Source organism: Haliotis cracherodii, unplaced genomic scaffold (assembly GCF_022045235.1).
Source record: "Haliotis cracherodii isolate W230 unplaced genomic scaffold, xgHalCrac1.p SCAF_20, whole genome shotgun sequence".
Taxonomy (NCBI): Eukaryota; Metazoa; Mollusca; class Gastropoda; order Lepetellida; family Haliotidae; genus Haliotis; species Haliotis cracherodii.
The window spans coordinates 11,509,855-11,529,551 of NW_027266276.1; the positions used below are offsets into that span (position 1 = coordinate 11,509,855).

The following is a 19,697-nucleotide window of genomic DNA, read 5'->3' on the forward strand; positions in this document are numbered from 1 at the left end:
CGACATTGGATGCAGGGGACCTATTCCATCTTCCCAAGGCAAGGGAGTTTAACTGACTATAAAAGTCCAGTTTCCACCCTTGCCGAACTAGGCTGGTATCATGGAGTTACGTTTTGTCTGGACTAACGAGTCTATGCATAGTCCAATCAAAATCTCGCACCGAAATCAAAATCCGGTTCGTAAACTGTCGTGCAGATTTCGATCGATTGCAGGGTTTGCAAAGCATGTGTATCGCCAATTCGTTGTCAGCAGATATTTTCCAAATCCTTTCATGTTTGTAAATAAGGTGCTCACGTGATTTGATGCTTTACGCGATGTAAGACCCATTTTATCACAATATAGATCTTGATTATCGATCAGATCATACTGACTGGGCACCACCATTTTGTGTGATGCAAAAGCAAGTGATACAAGAGGTGGAATCTGATTGTCCATAGGAGAGGCTTAGAAGGGACATAATTGGTAATAGCCACTGGTGGCGCAACGATCGAGCCCAGTAATTCCAGGCTAGTTCGGCATGGGTGGAAACTGGACATTTAAAGTCAGTTAACTCCCTTTCCTCGGGAAGATGGACCTATTCTAACCTGCAATCCCCTTTGGGTGCTCCATTTGAAGCTTGGATCACAAGCATGAAACAACAATGCAACAATATACTTTAAGTGACCTGGATTTAATACCACTTTGAACAGTACTTTCATTTTGCCATCACCAGTCATGTCAGCTTAACAAGGGATGAAAGCCCAAACTGATGGGAGTGTATACCCTATATCAAAATCTACAGAGCGACCCTGCCTGCATGGTGACCCCCTGTAAACATGGCAAAAGTGTTCAAAATCGATGCTTAAACTTATATACCCTGTCTATACTACCATCTGTAATGAAGCACCTCACCAGTGCATACATAATCTCTCCATTTGCAACAAAAATGTGTTTGTCTGCTGTTTCAAAATTCAAGTATTATGCCCAGACAAAATTACATTGCATACCTTCAGTGAATTCAGGTATACAAACAAATGATGTCAAACTTCCAAGGTTATGCAAATTTAAGGTTAAATATCACAAGACATGATGAGTTAAATTGTATTTCCGTTCTGCAAGGCATTATTTTATGTCAGATTGAGATTACCGTGTGTAGTAACCCGGAAACAGCAGTCAGCTGTAGACACATTTTCTCCCAATCTACCAGTCATTCTGTTAAAAATTACCCAATAATATAACTTAAAAGAATTTTGATGCAGTGACCAGAAGAATTGTTTCTGAAACTATTTTATCAGGAATAACATATTCCAATATCGTGTTATTTTAGTTGCAGCTTTACTGTATATATTTACAAAAATAATAATAACCATAAGCGTAGCACTTTGTTACAGACGATCGCTATTGCCAGATATTTTATTCTTATGGGAACAATTTGACCAGTCACCGTCAAGGCTCCCACACTCGCAATCGTGAAAACTTTATGTTGACACATACCCGGTAATAGTCAAACTGCAACAATTACGACTCTTAACGGGTCAAAGTACGGCATTTATGATATATGGATCCATTCTCTGTCAACTAAGGTTCGTTTCAAGGCTTCAATAGCGGTAATCTGACCGTGGTTGCTGTAAATAACAACAAGTTGTGCGATCTACCGATCACTCCACACACGATTTCACGAAATTAAGGTAAACAATATTGGAAAAATTTTGAATAAAATTAATAAGATATTTTACAGTTCAGATATATAATGTACAGTTTTTATAACCAGACGGTGTAATTACATGAATAATTTTAGTACTTCAGTATGGATTTGATGACATGGTATTTCCGTTGTTACGTGCTCATGGTTGGTTGGTTGGTTGGTTGGTTGGTTGGTTTGTTTGTTGGTTGGTTGGTTGTTTAACGCACATGCTCATTATAATGTCTTTGTGTTGGGGTAGGGACGGAAACATCAAAACTCTTCTACCCTGTGTTTATGCGACCCGGGGCACTTGAAACCACACTACTTATAGGTACAAAAAACTTGTCTTACACACGGCAATATACTTAGCTTAGCTTAATGAATCCCACCAGCACTGTCAAATGAAGAATCATAATTTAGACAAATTTTGGATTCAAGCCCACGAAGTAGGTAAATTGGCAACAAAGGGACACAACTCTACAAAGTGAATTGTGATCCATGTGAGATGCCACCTCTGACCGCTTCTCCAAAAATATTTATTTCTATAGTTTTATATAGTTGGTGACTAAGATGTTAAAAAAGCCTTCAGATTCCAAGGTTAAAAAATGCTTTTTAGCCTTCACAAAGTTTTGGCAGTAGTATCAAGAATGTTTGTCTTAATGTTCCATCAGTTCCCTCCATGTGTGTAATCTATCACTCAGAGAGTTTTGACGGGCATATCAGGAATTCATAGACTCATTTCAATCAAGCTACTATATCAATCTCCCATATAGCAACTTTGTATCAAGCTGAACCACATTTTCTGGGGAAATATTGATAAGCAGGATATTTACACAGCTAAACGTAAAGGCAAGCATCACATGCATCGTTCATACAATGAAATATATCAGAATTATTTCAAATGAAAACTAGCTCCGAGATGAAGATGTGAAACTTTTTATGGGTAAAAGTTTGTCTTAATATACTGAGCTTTTTCTCTCTTACAGCATGCTTAGAGACCAGGGACCCTTTCCACAAAGCGATCTTTGCGCACAACTGTCAGTGTTAAAGAATGGGAGTTACGATTGACTTAGCGCTAAGATGGAACAGGGCCCACAGAGCATTTACTTTATAAAACAATTACCCCCAACCTATTCTCATCCCCCTCCCTCATTCTAGTAACCCATGCTCATCTTCTTTCAGCTCTGAAATGAAGAGACTCAAGAAACTCATAGAGGCCCCGTTAAGATCCGGGGTAGGATTGGTCTTCAGCAATCCATGCTTGCTGTAAGAGGTGACCATGCTTGTCGTAAAAGGCGACCAACGGGATCGGTGGTCAGACTTGCTGACTTGGTTGATGCATGTCATCCTACCCAAATTGTGTGGATCGATGCTCATGAGATCAATCACTGAATTGTCTGGTCCAGATATTCATTATTTACAGACTGCCATCATATAGCTGGAATATTGCTCAGTGCAGCATTAAACAAGAAGCAAAAACAAACCAATCTAGAGGTCCCTAGAAACAGTCAAATACTGCAAGAGCACACCTAGACCCAAAGAACTCTTTCAGGGACTATATGTCAACTATGTCAACCAACTGTTAAATGTCAAGCAAGGGCTTCCTGGTACGAGATGGTGCAAACAGTCCCACACACACACATCAACCTCCTATCCCCTACACCTGACCTAGATACAATCAATTACTATAGAAGCATAGCTACAACCTAAGACCCTCTTAAAGCTCTCAATGCTACTGTCGAACCAGTTCGACAGAGTTTGTCACTACCAGTGTTGCTACTGTCGAACCAGTTCGACAGGCGAATAGCATTAGGACACCCACAAACAAAACTCGCCATATCTATTTACCAAGAAGGCTTTGCGTTACATTTAAATTACGTATGGCATGCATAAATGCTCAGCTTGCTCAATATCAAAACTTTCAGTAGTGTATTTACCTCAAAAAGAAAATATCGCGAGTTTAAAAAGTTTCAGCCAAACTTCGCGGCACACAACTACCACAAACGGCCATTGTTGACTTTTGGCACTTCACGCTGATCGGCATGCAGTCCGATATTTTCTTTATAATGTTATGACTTTTCACAATCGATCATAATTTATTGTTTGCCGACGAAAGGAACACACTCAAGTTCCTTAATTTCTAAAAATTAGCAATTTTCGAAGTAATTAATTATAAACAAAAACAATCTGAATCGTAACATCATCGATTGGATGAAACTTGTGCGATCATGGCAACGGCGGTAAACAAACAACTCCACATGCATAATGATCCCGTAAGACTATTATAATAATTTTGTTACATCTAACTTCATTTTCTAGAATTATTGACACGAATGTATAAATCTGTGTAAAAACATATCATTTTTATAGAGTTTTCAAATGATTTCGTTTGATAAACTTTCGGACACATCAACAAGCCGACAAACGTCGGTGATACGTTTGGGCGTGGCCTAACTCGCGATTTGTGTAGTTGAATAAAGTCAACAAACACTGCAAATAATGACAAATATTGGATGATACGCAAAATCTGAACTGTTATACATTCTAGGTAAATCATGCAATAGCAATATAATGCAGTTTACGGAAAATAATCGAAATACTTGCAATTTAACCTATCATTTCTGAAACCGGAAGCACGTACCGCATGACACATCGAAGCAAAATATGCAAAAGTTGGTAAGCGATCATAAAACAAATTCCGAAATAGATTCAAATTCAAAAGAAAATACATAGTTTACTTTTTTTCGACATTTGTTTACTATTTATTGATCTGGATAGCAGTCTTCACTCCTATTTGTTTCATATTTATACGTGATTGCCGCCGATGCGTAACACCAAATTTGTAAGTCTAAATCCGAAACCGTAAAGGATTCCGCGCTCGATGATTTTAAAATTATTTTCTGAAAACGACGACAGCGGAGAGCGATTTAACATATTAATATGCCATAATAATAACAACAGAAGATTGTTATTGGTCTGTCATTGCAAGAAGGACAATTTAGAATATTAAGGATTGTTTTTAGAACGTTTACTCCCCCTCCCCAATCTTCAGAACGGATGGAAGTAGGTACTCACGTCGACTGGATAAATGTAGGGCCTATGTGATTTTGTACCCAAAACAAAATTGTACCCAAAGCACTTGATGATTTTGTACCCAAAAAACTAAACTAAATCTTGTTGATCATATTTATTTTTTCATGTTTATTGCAAACAATGAGCTGAACATTATGGTAAAACATTTCATCAATAATATGACTAACCTAAATGTACGTGGTCCTTGAGTGTAGTCAGTCCACATTGGCACAACTCAAATTGACTGATTGTGATAGGAAAGTAATAAATTCTTGTGAAGAGAAGAGGCCAGTAAATTGGTAAACCGTAAGGTAATTGTAGATCTAGCGAATTGACAGAAAAGTGATAATAAATTAACTTTTTTCATATAAAAAGCAATGTGTAAGTTTGAAACTACAAAACTGTAATACAAAAATATTCTGGGCACAAAAGCACATACCTGTTTGGGTACAAGCTCTCAAGACATTTTACGTACAAAAAAGCACATTTCAAATGGATTTCATAGAACAATGAGATAAAAAAAAAGATATCTAATCAGTGGAATTCCATTTCACATTTTAAACAAGTATTTGTTTACGTAACCAAGCTCAGGTAGACGGCTCATGTTTTCCTAAAAGTAGAAAAAAAATATGGACACCTCAGAAATGAGGGCTTTTAAAGTAATAATTCAGTCTAACTTGTCAGATGGTTTGATATTGGTCCATCAAAGAAAAATCCTTAGGAAATTTAATAATTAATTTATGACACAAAAAATTTGAAGCACTAATCCTAAGATTATTCAAGAAAGGACAAATGTGGGTTTTTTGTTATTGCAAATGCTTTTGTTTTTGGCATTTCTTGTTTCATGATGGCAAGGGCACTTTTATACACACCAACTGAGGAACTAGTGACACACCAGCTGATTAAGTTTGATACTGTGATTGCATATACAAGGGAAAAACAGGTTTGCAGCAGTACATGTATGCGAAAATTAACCACATAAGGTGAAATAAAGTCAGGGGGTGTGGCTGACAGGACAAAATACATCTGACAAAGGTAATCATGTATACAGCGACATTTCTTTTCATTCCATCCAGAAGGCTGAGACACAAAGAACATAAGGACCTATACTGACTGTATATTCAGAAACCCATCAAAATGATTAAGGATGTCAGATCCAAAGCTGGTGATGATCTGCATTTATTTAGAATTTTTGTACATTATATTGACTGAAGACGAAAACCTGTTGATCACATTTCACAATGGTTCATGTTCCTTCAGGGGACATGCATGAGTGTCACTGTCAAGCACACGAGAGCATACTGCAACAAACCTGGAAAGTCCTGCCACACTAATTACACATTGTTTCATTGGTGAGAACCCTGAAAAAATACATAAGGTAGGATATTTCCATGTACATTTCTCCAACCGAACAGAACTGCAAGAATTGTCAATGTATGTATATGTGCCCTATTCCTTTTTCAAAAGATAACATTCTCTTATAAATATACGATATGGCTAACTCACCAGCTAAGTGCCACCCTGGTTCTTGTGATTAAACAAACAAAAATATCATGTTCTGTTACAAGAAATTAATGTATCGTATTCATATTACAATTATATTTAAGAATTAGTTTTTTGGAAACAAACAACTTCATACACAAGATTAATGTCCATATGAGTTGTGTATGTATAGGTTCATATAAGGATCTTATCTATTTCTATATTATTTTATGAAATACTAAACTAAAATAATGACATCAAATAGTTACTTATTCACATAATTTATGTTCAGGTGAAAGAAGACAATTGTTGAATAAAATATGTAATTAAAGTCTGATCAGTTACACTGTGCTGATGCATTGACCTGTTGACCAATATTTAGTATCCATACACATAATCATTGTGGAAAAAATAGATACTAAATATAACTTAATATTTTAGAAGCTGTGAACAGATGTATATAATTAAACATTAACAAATCTATCATCAATACGCAATCATGGCGGTCTCTATATTGATGGAATAAATTTTAAGATGATCCATGAATTGTTGTAAAATCATGCTAGATCTAGAATCGATAAATGTATTAAATTATAAAAGGAAAAAATATTTAAATATCCCACATTTAATTAGAAACTAACACTGAAAATATGTATATCGTATTTTTTAATATATATATTTACATCACCCACCTGCGTATATCCTACCATATTCGGCATCGCATGAATGCTATTTTGAAACACGTTTTGTGACGCCTATTATCGCGCACCTGTTGTGGGGTGTGATCGTTGTCGATCGACGATTTCTATGGACTTATTGCTTCAAACACATAATTATTATAGTGAAAACAAAGTAATCAACATATACATCGCAGATACATGAATCATATCACTTTATATTCAACGTAACATGGAATGGTGATCCTTATGTATCAACAAAAGTTCAAATAAAAGATACCGAGAAACTTGCATGTGGCGTGTTTCCGGGTCACGGGAGCATGCAAGGTCCAACGGATTAAAAAATACGTCAATTATATCGTGAAAATCACTTTGTAATTTCATGTTAGTAGCGATTACTGATAGTATGTAGTGATTTGTGTTTATTCTTTATAATACAGGCGAAATATTTCAAAATTGACTGAAATTGTTTTGTTTCGAAAGATTATCAGCAGACTACCCCTGTCTGTGACATCACATCCGGTGACCTTTGCGCAAACTGAAATATTGCTGTCAGAATTTACGATCTTTATTTTCATTTTTCTCTCGTCATATTAAACGGAAAATGACAAATGAAAGAATCTTCGATTGAGAAGATCGTCAACTTTCGCCAAGTTATAAACATGAAGACAGTGTAAACTTTGTTGATATTAAAATAGCAATAAGTTACGACGAGGTCGGGCGAAGCGCGCCATGTTTGATGTTCGAACGTCTGCTAGCATCATGACACGGTATTTGTATTTTCGTATATCGTAAATATTCAACCAAAACACATGAAATAAGGATTGGTGAATATTCATGAGTCATTTATTGTTTCCTGCAAATTTGATAACGTGACATGTTAGATTAACTCGAATGTTCGTATTTCTGCAACTGACATGGTGACCTCGAAAATTTAGTTTTTTTCTGTTTAACGTTTTGATAATAAATTTACAGAAATGGTTCATAATTTACCACCGCGCTGTTACTTACCAATAAAAAAACATCGAATTTATACTCAGTTAAAATTAAGATATCGGTGATCTGATTATTGAAATCAATTAGCACAAATTTAACGATTTAGAAAGGTTCCTAACATGAAACGTAAACCACCTTCAATATCGTAATTCAGGCAAGATTACGAAAATTTACAAATTTTGTGTTCGTTTTGGTCTTAACCTTGGTATGATTGAAAACATCAGGATTTTTTTACATAGTAATGTGTATTTTTCTGTCAGGAATAAATGTGCAAAATATTTCTTCAATTGGCCCTTGTATAATGAAGCACCAGCTGTTTGAAATCACCCACCCTCTTTACATCGCCTTATGCTAAAATTAATCCAGCAGGCAGGGCCAAGAAGTCTGAAAACAATTCAGCAGGCTAAAGGTTAAATTGGAACAATGTAATTTCCGGGATTAAAATGTTAAGTCTACCAACTCCTAATATCAAGCAAGGGCTTCTTGGTATAAACGGGTGCAAAACAGTGCCCCAACAAACACACTTCAACCTCCAAACCCCTCTCCCCTCCAAGATTCCATTCCCTGGTATCAAGCTATCTAGTTGACACCCTCTTCTGAGCACACTTGATTAGAGAGGACAAGGAGAGATATCAGCTGCTGATTGATGGTGTTGACAGGTCTGTCTATTGCAATCGGTCTAGACACACAGCCTCTCCGTAACATGTAGTCACTGAAATGTCACTTCAGAATCCTTGCAGCACATGCCGGGGTATTTGTCAGTCATTTTCTTATCCAGAGAGTGAGTGAAATGAGATAGCACCTCTTTGAATAGTGTGTCAGTAATCCATTGCATGTCACTGTAATCATAGCAGGAGGATAGCCGGAAGTGATGAAAGCTGAAAACCCCTTGAGTGAGTGAGTGAGTGAGTGAGTGAGTGAGTGAGTGAGTGAGAGACGGGTTTAACGCCGCTTTTAACATTACTCTAGTTATATCACGGCATGTCAGCTTAATGTGGGAGGAAAGCCCGAAGTGATGCAGGTCTCAGACGTTTACCACTTCTGTGAAACCCACGAGCACGGGTATGGTGCTGACAAACCTAGAAACATAATCGAGGCGAACCGGGATTCGAACCCACAATCATAGGTTTCTGGTGTGCCCAAGGTACGCAACTCTGCACAGCGAATCGCGGCGCCTTAGACGACTTGGCCACCCGTGCCCCCCTGAAAACCCCATGACAGGTGACCACATAGCTCAGGTGGTGAGGCATGGGGACCTGGTTGATTGTATTTCATTGAACCCCAATAGCTCATAATATCAGTCGACCTATGTAGGTTCAGGGTAGAATAGGTCTTCAGCAAAGCCATGCTTGCTGTAAAAGGCGACTAAGCTTGTCGTAAGAGGCGACCAGGCTTGCTGACTTGGTTGATGCATGTCATCGATCCCAAATGCGTGGTCGATGGTCATGATGTCAATTACTGGATTGTCTGGTCCAGACTCGATTATTTACAGACCGCCGTCATATAACTGGAATATTGCTGAGTGCGGCGTTAAACAACAAACAAACAAACATAATGTCAGTCACTAATTCGTCTGGTCCAAACCAGATCAGACTCGATTATTTACAGGCCGCTGGCATTTTGCTGTTTGTGTTTGTTGTTTATTGTCGTATTTTAGCAATATTCAAGCTACATGACAGCGGCCTGTAAATAATCAAGTTTGGACAAGACAATCCATCTTTCGATTAAGTAATCTTTACATTCAACATAGGTTGCTGGGGCCTATTCTAATCAGAATCCCCCAAAGCATGGGTAAGTCCTGACAGACCAAGGATTATGATCAGTGTCAATGAGGGAATTGAAAATATGAACATCAGATCCTTGCAGAGCTAAGGTACATAACTCTTCACAGCAAACACTTATGCTCCGATTGAGTTAACCGTAGGAAGAATTTGGGAGTATTTACCATATTTACAGATTCAAATTGTAATGAAAGTTAAATCATCTTGTTTTTATCCTCACAGTTGCTAAGAAAACGCATTCAAAATTATTCAATTGCACATGCAGTCATAATAATGGTACCAGACATTGGGAAATGTGGCAGTTCATAAGAAACCTCACACACCATGGTGTCAGTATCTCTCTTCCGAGATAATTACACCAGATATGAAATGATGTTTATTTCATTTAAAAAATCAGCTTCAATCTTGAAAGAAGTTAGTTATTTCATTCCGAGTATCAAAATAGACACACATTATCAGCAGCAGCACCTTTAGCATCTACAAGAAAAACAGGGACATTCAAAACACATATAATAACTAAGCAAAACCAAAAACACCTTGTCCATATCAGCTGAAAATGAAATGCTCTCCTCCCACTGAAATGTATGTCACATTTGACACTGGAATATCTATAAGATGTGTGATTAAACCATTAGAATGATCAAGTGTTGAAATATATGTCAGTCACGTGTCATCTCGACCTGTCAAGAATTTCAACAATTCACCGAAAAACAATCTTTGATTAGCACAGGAAGCTCGCAAACCGAAACCATCAACATTTTTTCCAAGACAACAATTCCCAAGAAGACCAGTAGGGAACCTCCAGCCATTTCATGAGACCATGTTTACATGTGACTCCCCCTGCTCCACAGCCTTGCTCCAAGTCTCTACTGAATGATAAGTCCATGAAACATAGTAGTTTCCTTCATTATAACAGGCAAGTCTTGATAACAGGCCTCAAAGTTGCAACTAAAACGGTTGCCAATGTGACCTAAATTTCAATTTCTCTACAGTCGAAAATTCAGAGGTAGCCAAATGATTACCTTGAAAATTATCTTGCGGCAACTAAATTCTATTGCTACACATATTTAGACTAAAAAATAAACATGTCTGCTACTAATTGTACTCGCAAAAAATTCCTCGTAAAGTCAACAATGAACCGAAATACCTAAATATTAATGTAATTAGTATTTTATTTTAGTTGATAGTTTATTGGATAAGCAAGGATATACCTGTATAATCTACTAACATAAACTGCATCATTGTTCTAGTCATAAATAACAAAACATTAGTACAGTTTCCACAAATATACAAAAATAGTTACTTGATCAAAGACAATTTCAAATACTTTTGGCTACCTACACTATTGGCTTGACTTCTTAATTTTACCACTGGCTACCTGGAAAAAAATACTTGTAGCCATATGGCTAATTGGTACAAATTTAAACTTTGAGGCCTGAATATGCAGACAGTTGTAAGTACGCCAGTCTCTTATAAGGACAACTTGTTCTTATTATTTACATAATCTAGGAATTATCATTTAAATTAATAATTTTTGCCTTAGAGACTTGTGCAAGTCTAAGGATGCTACCGTCTTATAGTAGAACGTTCCTGACAGACCAGCACTGGATACCAGGCAACAACAAACTGCTTCTTGAAACCAGAGCTATGGGATCGGCCCCACAGCACAAAGGGTCTACTGTCTCGACTGTAAACAAGCTTGGTATCTGGTATAAATGGGAGACATACAGCAGGTTATTGTCACAAGTCTCCGATTCCCAGACAAGTAACAGATGTTAGAGCTGTTGGCTAAATGAAAGAAAAATGCTTTATTATGTCTTTGAGGCAAAAGGCCATAATATAAAACTTGAGCTTCATGTAACTTTAGGCTTTGAAATTATTTAAGTGTAATTATAAGGTTGTCTGAATTTTAAATAAATGATTATTAATAAATGAAAAAAACCAAGCAGGGCATTACGTTGTTGACAGCATGATACATGCTTCAACTGTTTGTACACACTCACAAAAATATTTGAAGCTACAATCGAGGAAAACATCAACCAGTATGTTGATGGGGTTCAGTTGCCAACTGTAAACTAGTTTCATCAGACATGGGTTTGTAAACGGTAGTTGTTTCATCCTCCAAACAGCCATAAAATATATATCGCTTGCACGTTCCTTGGTCGACGCCTATTTGTGAGACAGGGGCAGGCCCATTCCCCTTATTAAATATGACGATTTGTTTTATTATTTTCAAATTCCATTTTTAATACAAAATGTACAAGGCTTTAACAACCCAAGAAGTTTCCAGGACAGAAGATAGGTCTCCAGCAACCAATATGCTTATCGTGGAGGTAAGTAAAGGATCCGGTGATCAGGCCAACATGGTTGATTGCATGTCACTGTATCCTAATTGTGTTGATCAATGCTCATGACATCAACCATTTGATTGCATGTCTCACACTCCATTTACAAAAATATATAGCCGAAAATATAGTTGAGCAAACAAACAAACAAACAGTGCGGTCAACCAAGTCACCAAGAACTTGACCACTAGATCCATTAGTCACTTCTTACAAGCATAGATTACAGGGTCATAGTCTCACACAGAAAACCCCTGAGTTTCCAACTGAATTGACAATAGTGTTCAAGCAGCATTAAACCTAGACTAACATCTAGTCTCTGAAATAAACATATCGTACAGAAAAAAACAGTTGTTCAGTATCTTAATAAAAATATAATAAAAGGGAGCCCAGTGACTCTCTTCGTACTGCAGTAATCTAGACTTGCCAAACATTATAGACTTGCATGGGCTGTATTTGATATATATTGTATCAGGATCTGTAAGACAGACTAAAGCATAGGTTACATGGACATAGTATCACCCAGAAAACCGCTGGGTTTCCAACTGAATCGACATTAATGATTCAAACATTCATACTCCTTGTGAATCCCATGGGATGCACACAGCACATAAGACCCAATATGTTGTGCCTTGTACAGATCTGAAGTCATATCCCCATTCAGTTCCATTCCCTTATCAAATGCGATCTGTTGCCACCAAACACACTTTTATTCTAAAGAATTATTGTAGGCTTGGTTATTTAACACTTGCTTATCAGACAGACACATGTAGGCAGGGTGATTCTGAGGTCAAGCAAGACATTTTTTCAGTCAAGGAAATCATTTTTAAACAGCTTGTCAAAAGCAGACATTTTACAGGCTAAGTGTGTGATGTCTACAGACTCCACTTGTGTCTGAACAACATATTGCAGTCATAAACATATATATCAACCTTTATGCAGCTTCTATAATAATAATAATAATAATAATTAATACTAATATAATAATAATAATATACATATATATATATATATATATTATAATAATAATAATAATAATAATAATAATAATAATAATAATAATGATGATGATGATGATGAATGATGCTTGTTTGTACCCTGCAATGTGGAATAAAATTCTTGATTCTTGAACATATTCCTATTACTTATATCCCTCTGTAAAAATTCAAAACATATTTTCCATAAAAAAAACAACCAACCAACAAATAGAAGCCACCAGTATACATTGAGTGGAATATCAAACCAGGATTCATGATTGTTCATGATTATATATTTTTTTAAGCTATGGCTAAAAATTAGATATATTTTTAATCAAAGTATGAGCCTGAATTTGTTATTAAAGAAGACACCTTGCAGCAATGTAATTTTTGTGGCAGGCAAAATTACTTTTTCAACTGTCTGAAGCATAATTATTTTTTACAATAGTTCTTGGGGACAATTTATTTTTGTCGATCCTGTTAGTCTCCTCTTACAACTGGGGCGGTCAGGTAGCCTAGTGGTTAAAGCATTTACCCTTCACGCCGAAGACCCGGGTTCGAATCCTGACATGGGTACAATGTGTGAAGCCCATTTGTGGTGTCCCCCGCCATGATATTGCTGGAATATTGCTAAAAGCGGCGTAAAAACAAACTCACTCTCTCACTCACTCCTCTTACAACAAGCAACAGCAAGCATGGGTTGCTGAAGATCTATTTTAACTTGGACCTTCACGAGTCATGTAAGAGTAATAATAATCAGAGTGGCATTAAACCCCATTACACTCCCCTATTTCACTCTTTTGATGCATTAGCTGACCACGCATTTCTTCGAGGATTTACGGTATGCGAAGTATTGCTACACTAGGAAACCAAAGGCATAAAAATCCTTTCCATTTGACTTCACAATCTGAATAAGGAGCCATCAGTGGGCAACAACATCCAAATTGGGTGACTAACAGCAGCAAGAATGTCCCTTTTGAGATCCCCACAATACTGGCAGTGTAGGAGGTACTTCACCGAGTCAGCCCACTTCACCAATAGGAAGTACAGTGGCAGCTGCTGGTGGACACTCATACAGCCTGAGTATGACATATTTGTACATGAGAGAGAGAGAGAGAGAGAGAGAGAGAGAGAGAGAGAGAGAGAGAGAGAGAGAGAGAGAGAGAGGAGAGGGAGAGAGAGAGAGAGAGATCAAGGGATATAGGGAAAAAGAGAAAGAGAGACATCGAGAGAGAGAGAGAGACATCGAGAGAAAGAGAGAGACATCAAGAGAGAGAAAGAGAGAGACATCAAGAGAGAAAGAGAGAGAGAGAGAGCGACATCGAGAGAAAGAGAGAGACATCAAGAGAGAGACATCGAGAGAAAGAGAGAGACATCGAGAGAAAGAGAGAGACATCAAGAGAGAGAGCGACATCGAGAGAAAGAGAGAGACATCGAGAGACATCAAGAGAGAGAGAGACAGAGAGATAGACATCGAGAGAGAGAGAGAGAGAGAGAGAGAGAGAGAGAGAGAGAGAGAGAGAACAAGGAGAGAGATGAAATGAAATGAAATGTAACTTTGATAAATGATTTTATTAATGAAGGCAAGGACAACTTATTTTGTTGGTTATGTCACACATGCAGAGTATGTTAGACTACAACAGGTTTCAAATGTCACAGTTTCAATATTTGATCCACTGAATACCTCCTGTCAAGGTTCATGTCAATCTTGCCCAAGAAATTCATGAATGCCATAGCAGTTCATTTCAACTCAATCACTCCCCAGACCTCAAAGTTTAAATGTTTACTTCTCAGAACAAGAATTGATCACAGTTGCACACTGAGTAAAAAATATTGATTTATACCTTAAATGTTTGCTTCAATAACAGTTACACAAAACACTGATTAGTAGTGAAAATTAGTAGTGAAAATTGGTTGTGAAAAGGTAAATATTTTCATAAATTATGCCATACTTGACACTGACAACTGTAAATCATCAGTGTGCCAGGTATTTGGCTGTTCTGTCTATAAACAAAATATGCACTACAGACAAGCACACATGCAAGCATCGTGATACGTTTCGAATCGTGAGCAAGGTCGCATGATATGTATCAGATCGTCAGTTGGTACATCGTCCCAGCCATGGTCAGAGATCAGTAAACAACTCTGTAGCAGACCATTTTGCTGACTTGTTAAAAAACAAGTTAATTTCACCCCTGAAATATGACGAGAAATCAACCACTTTATGAAACAAAGACGTCACATCTCTTCAAGCATCACACACGTCTGAGAACCTGACTTTACAAACACTGAAATCAAGCTCAGATATATTTGTTCTCTTAAACCCAAAAGCAAATACCAAACCAAGATTATATTTGTTCTATTTTAAGGACATTTTCAGGAAAAATTCAACTTCAAAGTCAAGGTTGAGCTTCATATTTTTAATCCCCAGTGACCTTGAAACATCACAGGCAGTAAAAACAACCTTATTTACTTCCCCGTGTTCGACCCTTACCAAAACAGCAGTTTTCCCCATCTCTGCCAGGAGAATCCTGATTAGCCAAATTCTCCATCCCACCTCTCTTCACTTGACCCTCAAGCCTCCCAATAAGACTGAAACACAACCCTTCATGCACTTCTAATGACCATCCACGTACATGTCAACGATATGTCAAAGATCAATCTGCCAATATGCTTGTTTAAGGCAGAGGAGCCTGTCAATCAAAACATGCATTTCAGCTTGAGGGTATGAAAATATCAGAGGGTTCGTTGCTTTCAGTTGCATTCTGCTTATCTGTCCCTTAATCCTTGCCCTAATCCTAATCTCCTGTAATCCTCTAATGTCCATTGTCTACCTTGTAAGCATGTTTCTGTCACTGGACATACATCAATGGTTCATATGCCATCAGAAAATATATTCCTTGACACTGTTCCAATTACTTAGACTTGGATAAGGAAACGGACATTTTTCAACATTTTCTCAAAAAAGTCATTAGGTAATCAAAATAATACCTACCCACAACTCAGAATTACGGATCATCTGTCGTTCATGAATTAATGGGTTTTTTGGTTGTTGTTTTTTTTTCATTTTTATTGTTTCATTAATTAATGTTGATACGCGGAAATAAGAGTTTAATTTCACTGGGGACAGATGATCTCAAGGTCAACAATACATTACAGCTACATCAAAGCAGTCTGAGTGATTCAGAAAGGACCATCAAGTGGTCACTGGTGTGAACACCAACCCTTAAAAATAACAATAAAGTGAAAAGCATTGTTTGTCTGTTTGCTGTTTAATGCCACACTCAGCAATATTCCAGCTATATGATAGGCAGTCTGGAAATAATCAAGTCTGGACCAGACAATCCAGTGACTGACATCATGAGCATTGATCCACACAAATGGGACATAATAACATGCATCAACCAAGTCAGCAAACCTGAGCACCCAATCCCGTTGGTCGCCTCTTACGACCAATTCTAACCCTGATCTTCCGGGTGAACTAATATGTTGTTACAACGACAGTAGGCCCAGCCCCACAAACAACAGTGTTGTTATAACGACAGTAGGCCCAGCCCAACAAACAACAGTGTTGTTATAACGACAGTAGGCCCAGCCCAACAAACAACAGTGTTGTTATAACGACAGTAGGCCCAGCCCAACAAACAACAGTGTTGTTATAACGTCAGTAGGCCTAGCCCCACAAACAACAGTGTTGTTTTAACCACAGTAGGCCCAGCCCCACAAACAACAGTGTTGTTATAACAACAGAAGGCCCAGCCCCACAAACAACAGTGTTGTTATAACAACAGTAGGCCCAGCCCCACAAACAACAGTGTTGTTATAACGACAGAAGGCCCAGCCCCACAAACAACAGTGTTGTTATAACAACAGTAGGCCCAGCCCCACAAACAACAGTGTTGTTATAACAACAGTAGGCCCAGCCCCACAAACACAGATTTGATGCACAACTGTGCGAGTTTATAGAAATATCTTCAAGAATTACACACAAACATCAACAAATGACAAAATACATAAACATCTAAACAATGAGGCAGTAAACAATGCATTTGTCTGCACAAAACGATCGACTAGAATGGTTTAAATTGTAAAGTCTAAAAATAGCTACACTGTTGAATAATTTACTCTTTTCCAGGAACTAACCCTTGTTTCCTATAAATGAACTATCAAAATTATCCAATCTGGGATAATTAAGTCTGACATATTTAAGATATTTCAAATTTGAACACATTATACAAGAGTAATAAATGCATTAAAATCAAATTCATGTTCCATATGCATAAAATAAACAAAATTATGGGCAACATTTCCAAGATGGATTCCATGACATTTCCGAGTCCATTTTCTAAAAATAAACAATCAGACTCTCACGAGAAAAAAGCCATCCAGGAATACACTTGTCTTCCAAACTGATTCCATATTGGAAGGTTCTACAGACTAGCAGAATCACAAGACAATTAGAAATAGGAGCACCTACCTAGAATTTCCAGTGACCATGCTCCTTCACTAAAATCCATGCAAGTTAGCATTAGGCTAAAATACCGATCTTCAAGTGTCTTATTTAACGGGCAGTGTAGAAGAATGCCTAGTCATAATCACCCAAGCATTAACGCTGCAGTCGTCGTCAGCTCAGGGGCGGGTAATTCCGCTAGACCCGGTCGATACACGATGCCTTTCCCTCGTGTCAAATCTGCTCCTCTCATTTGCATGTCAAGCTACAGCAAGGACCATGAATCACTGAATCATTGAATCATAGGAACACAAAGCACAAAGACTGTCCCCAAATCCTTAGTAAACTTGCAGTTCAATTTAGCTCATCGTGCTGTGATTATGACAATGATTTGAATATTTTATGTATTTGTCAAAATGATTCTGAATTATTTAGATATGGATGCATGAGGAGAGTCACTGGAATGTGCTTCAAATTTTTGAAGAAATTAAAGAAATATCAAAGTGACATTTAATTAAGCTGCTACATCAACAATATGAACATGATAATCATTCTCTGCAAGAAAATCACAGCTTACATAAGTCAACAAACATGCTATTATAAGTTCTTTCACATATTTTAATTTGTGTTATAATTTCTTTTTCTTACCAAAAATTTTATACATATAACATGTACAACCCTCACAAAAAGCTAAAAAAATATTTCAATGAAATAATTTACATATTTCAAGTAAAATTGAACATCCAGAATATTTCACACCAAACGAAAACTGACATTATCATGATTATACTACTAAATCTCCAAACTTTCAGCATTGTGTATAGTTGTGCACGTCAAAAAATGTTAATTACTGTCATCAACGAGACATGCGGCAATTACTCTCATTCTGCAGCCCAAACAGCTGCCAGCCATTATGATAACCATACACAGATCAATTCTGCCATCAATTAAGTCTACGACCCCTCTCAAGGTCAGGCAGGTTACAACTGGTGTTTACATCAGTTTCGTCACAAATTACATGTTCGCAAGCACCAGATGTACTATTAGCGTGACAACTTCTACCGGCCATCGTTGAATATTAGACTGAGATCCACAACATTGTCTTGACAAGATTTTCTGAAAAGATCATGATTTTATTTTCGTGAAATCATTTCATTACAACTGAGAGTCCGGAAAAATATGGCTGGACTAACCATTTTGTCTACAATTTTTTTTTTTTTAACTGTCCTATAGTACTGGTATATATAATATCCAGGAGCCCGAGTCTCTCGGAAATCCAGACACGTCAAACGACTTGAGACTTGCATCTTTTACACAGGATATTCTAAATTGTTTTGTTTTCAGGGTTCATATGAGGGAGGAGCAGTTGGGTAGCCTAGTGGTTAAAGCATTCGCTCGTCACGCCAAAGACCCGGGTTCAATTCCCGACATGGGTACAATGTGTGAAGCCCATTTCTGGTGTCCCCAGCTGTGATATTGATGGAAGATTGCTAAAAGCAGCATAAAACCATACTTACTCACTCACTCACTCAATATGAGGGAACCACAGTAACAGTCAATGGTCTGAAGTCCATGTCAAGTAAAATTTTGTTCAGTCTAGTAGGCTCAGCTAATAAAAGTCTATAATAAAACCAAAAAGTACTACAAATGCTTAAGGCCAGGTTCAGGCTAGTAGACTCTGAAGTATTTGGCACGGATTGTACTGGTCCAGATTTGTCCATCAGCACCATTTTTAGTAAATTTCAATTTAAATATATTAACCATTACCAGCTAAGCTTTCAAAGACTAAAATAAATTTGAATAGCTGATTGGAATTAGTAGCTTGAAGTTATAACAGGTAAAGGTTTGGAAGCAACTTGTCCTTATCGGTGAGCGAGTGAGTTAATGCTTTAGTCACATTGGCAATATTTCAGCCATATTGTGACGAGTCTTGTCCTTGTTTATCTGGCACTCTCCTGAATAAAAATAACATACCAGCATTCTAACTATATATTTTTTCATCACTCAATGGATTCCTTAAAAATGGACCAGTTTGCTTCTGACGAGAATGGAACTCGTTTTCAAAGTTTGCCATCAGTCACTGTCTAATGAAGGAATGAGTGAGCTGGACACCGTATTCGCTGTATTAAGCATCCTGCTACACTAAGCACCCCTGAACTTCAAGGCCAATCTGTAATTCATCTTTATCAGCTACCCCAACAAAGCTGAAAATATACAGTCTATAGTTCCTGGTGTATAGTACATATTTTTTTTCAAA

General features: G+C 37.3%; 2 protein-coding genes across 2 annotated transcripts in view; both read right to left on the minus strand.

The window, feature by feature from the left end:
- LOC139470318 (uncharacterized) overlaps positions 1-11,661 on the minus strand; it is a 119,461-nt gene extending 107,800 nt beyond the window's left edge. The window contains exon 1 of the mRNA XM_071252688.1: positions 11,658-11,661. The gene's annotated coding sequence lies outside the window, so the exon portion shown is untranslated. The remainder of the gene's footprint in view (positions 1-11,657) is intronic.
- Positions 1-19,697, minus strand: part of LOC139470316 (rho GTPase-activating protein 23-like) — a 134,500-nt gene that overhangs the window by 74,299 nt on the left and 40,504 nt on the right. The window lies entirely within an intron of this gene.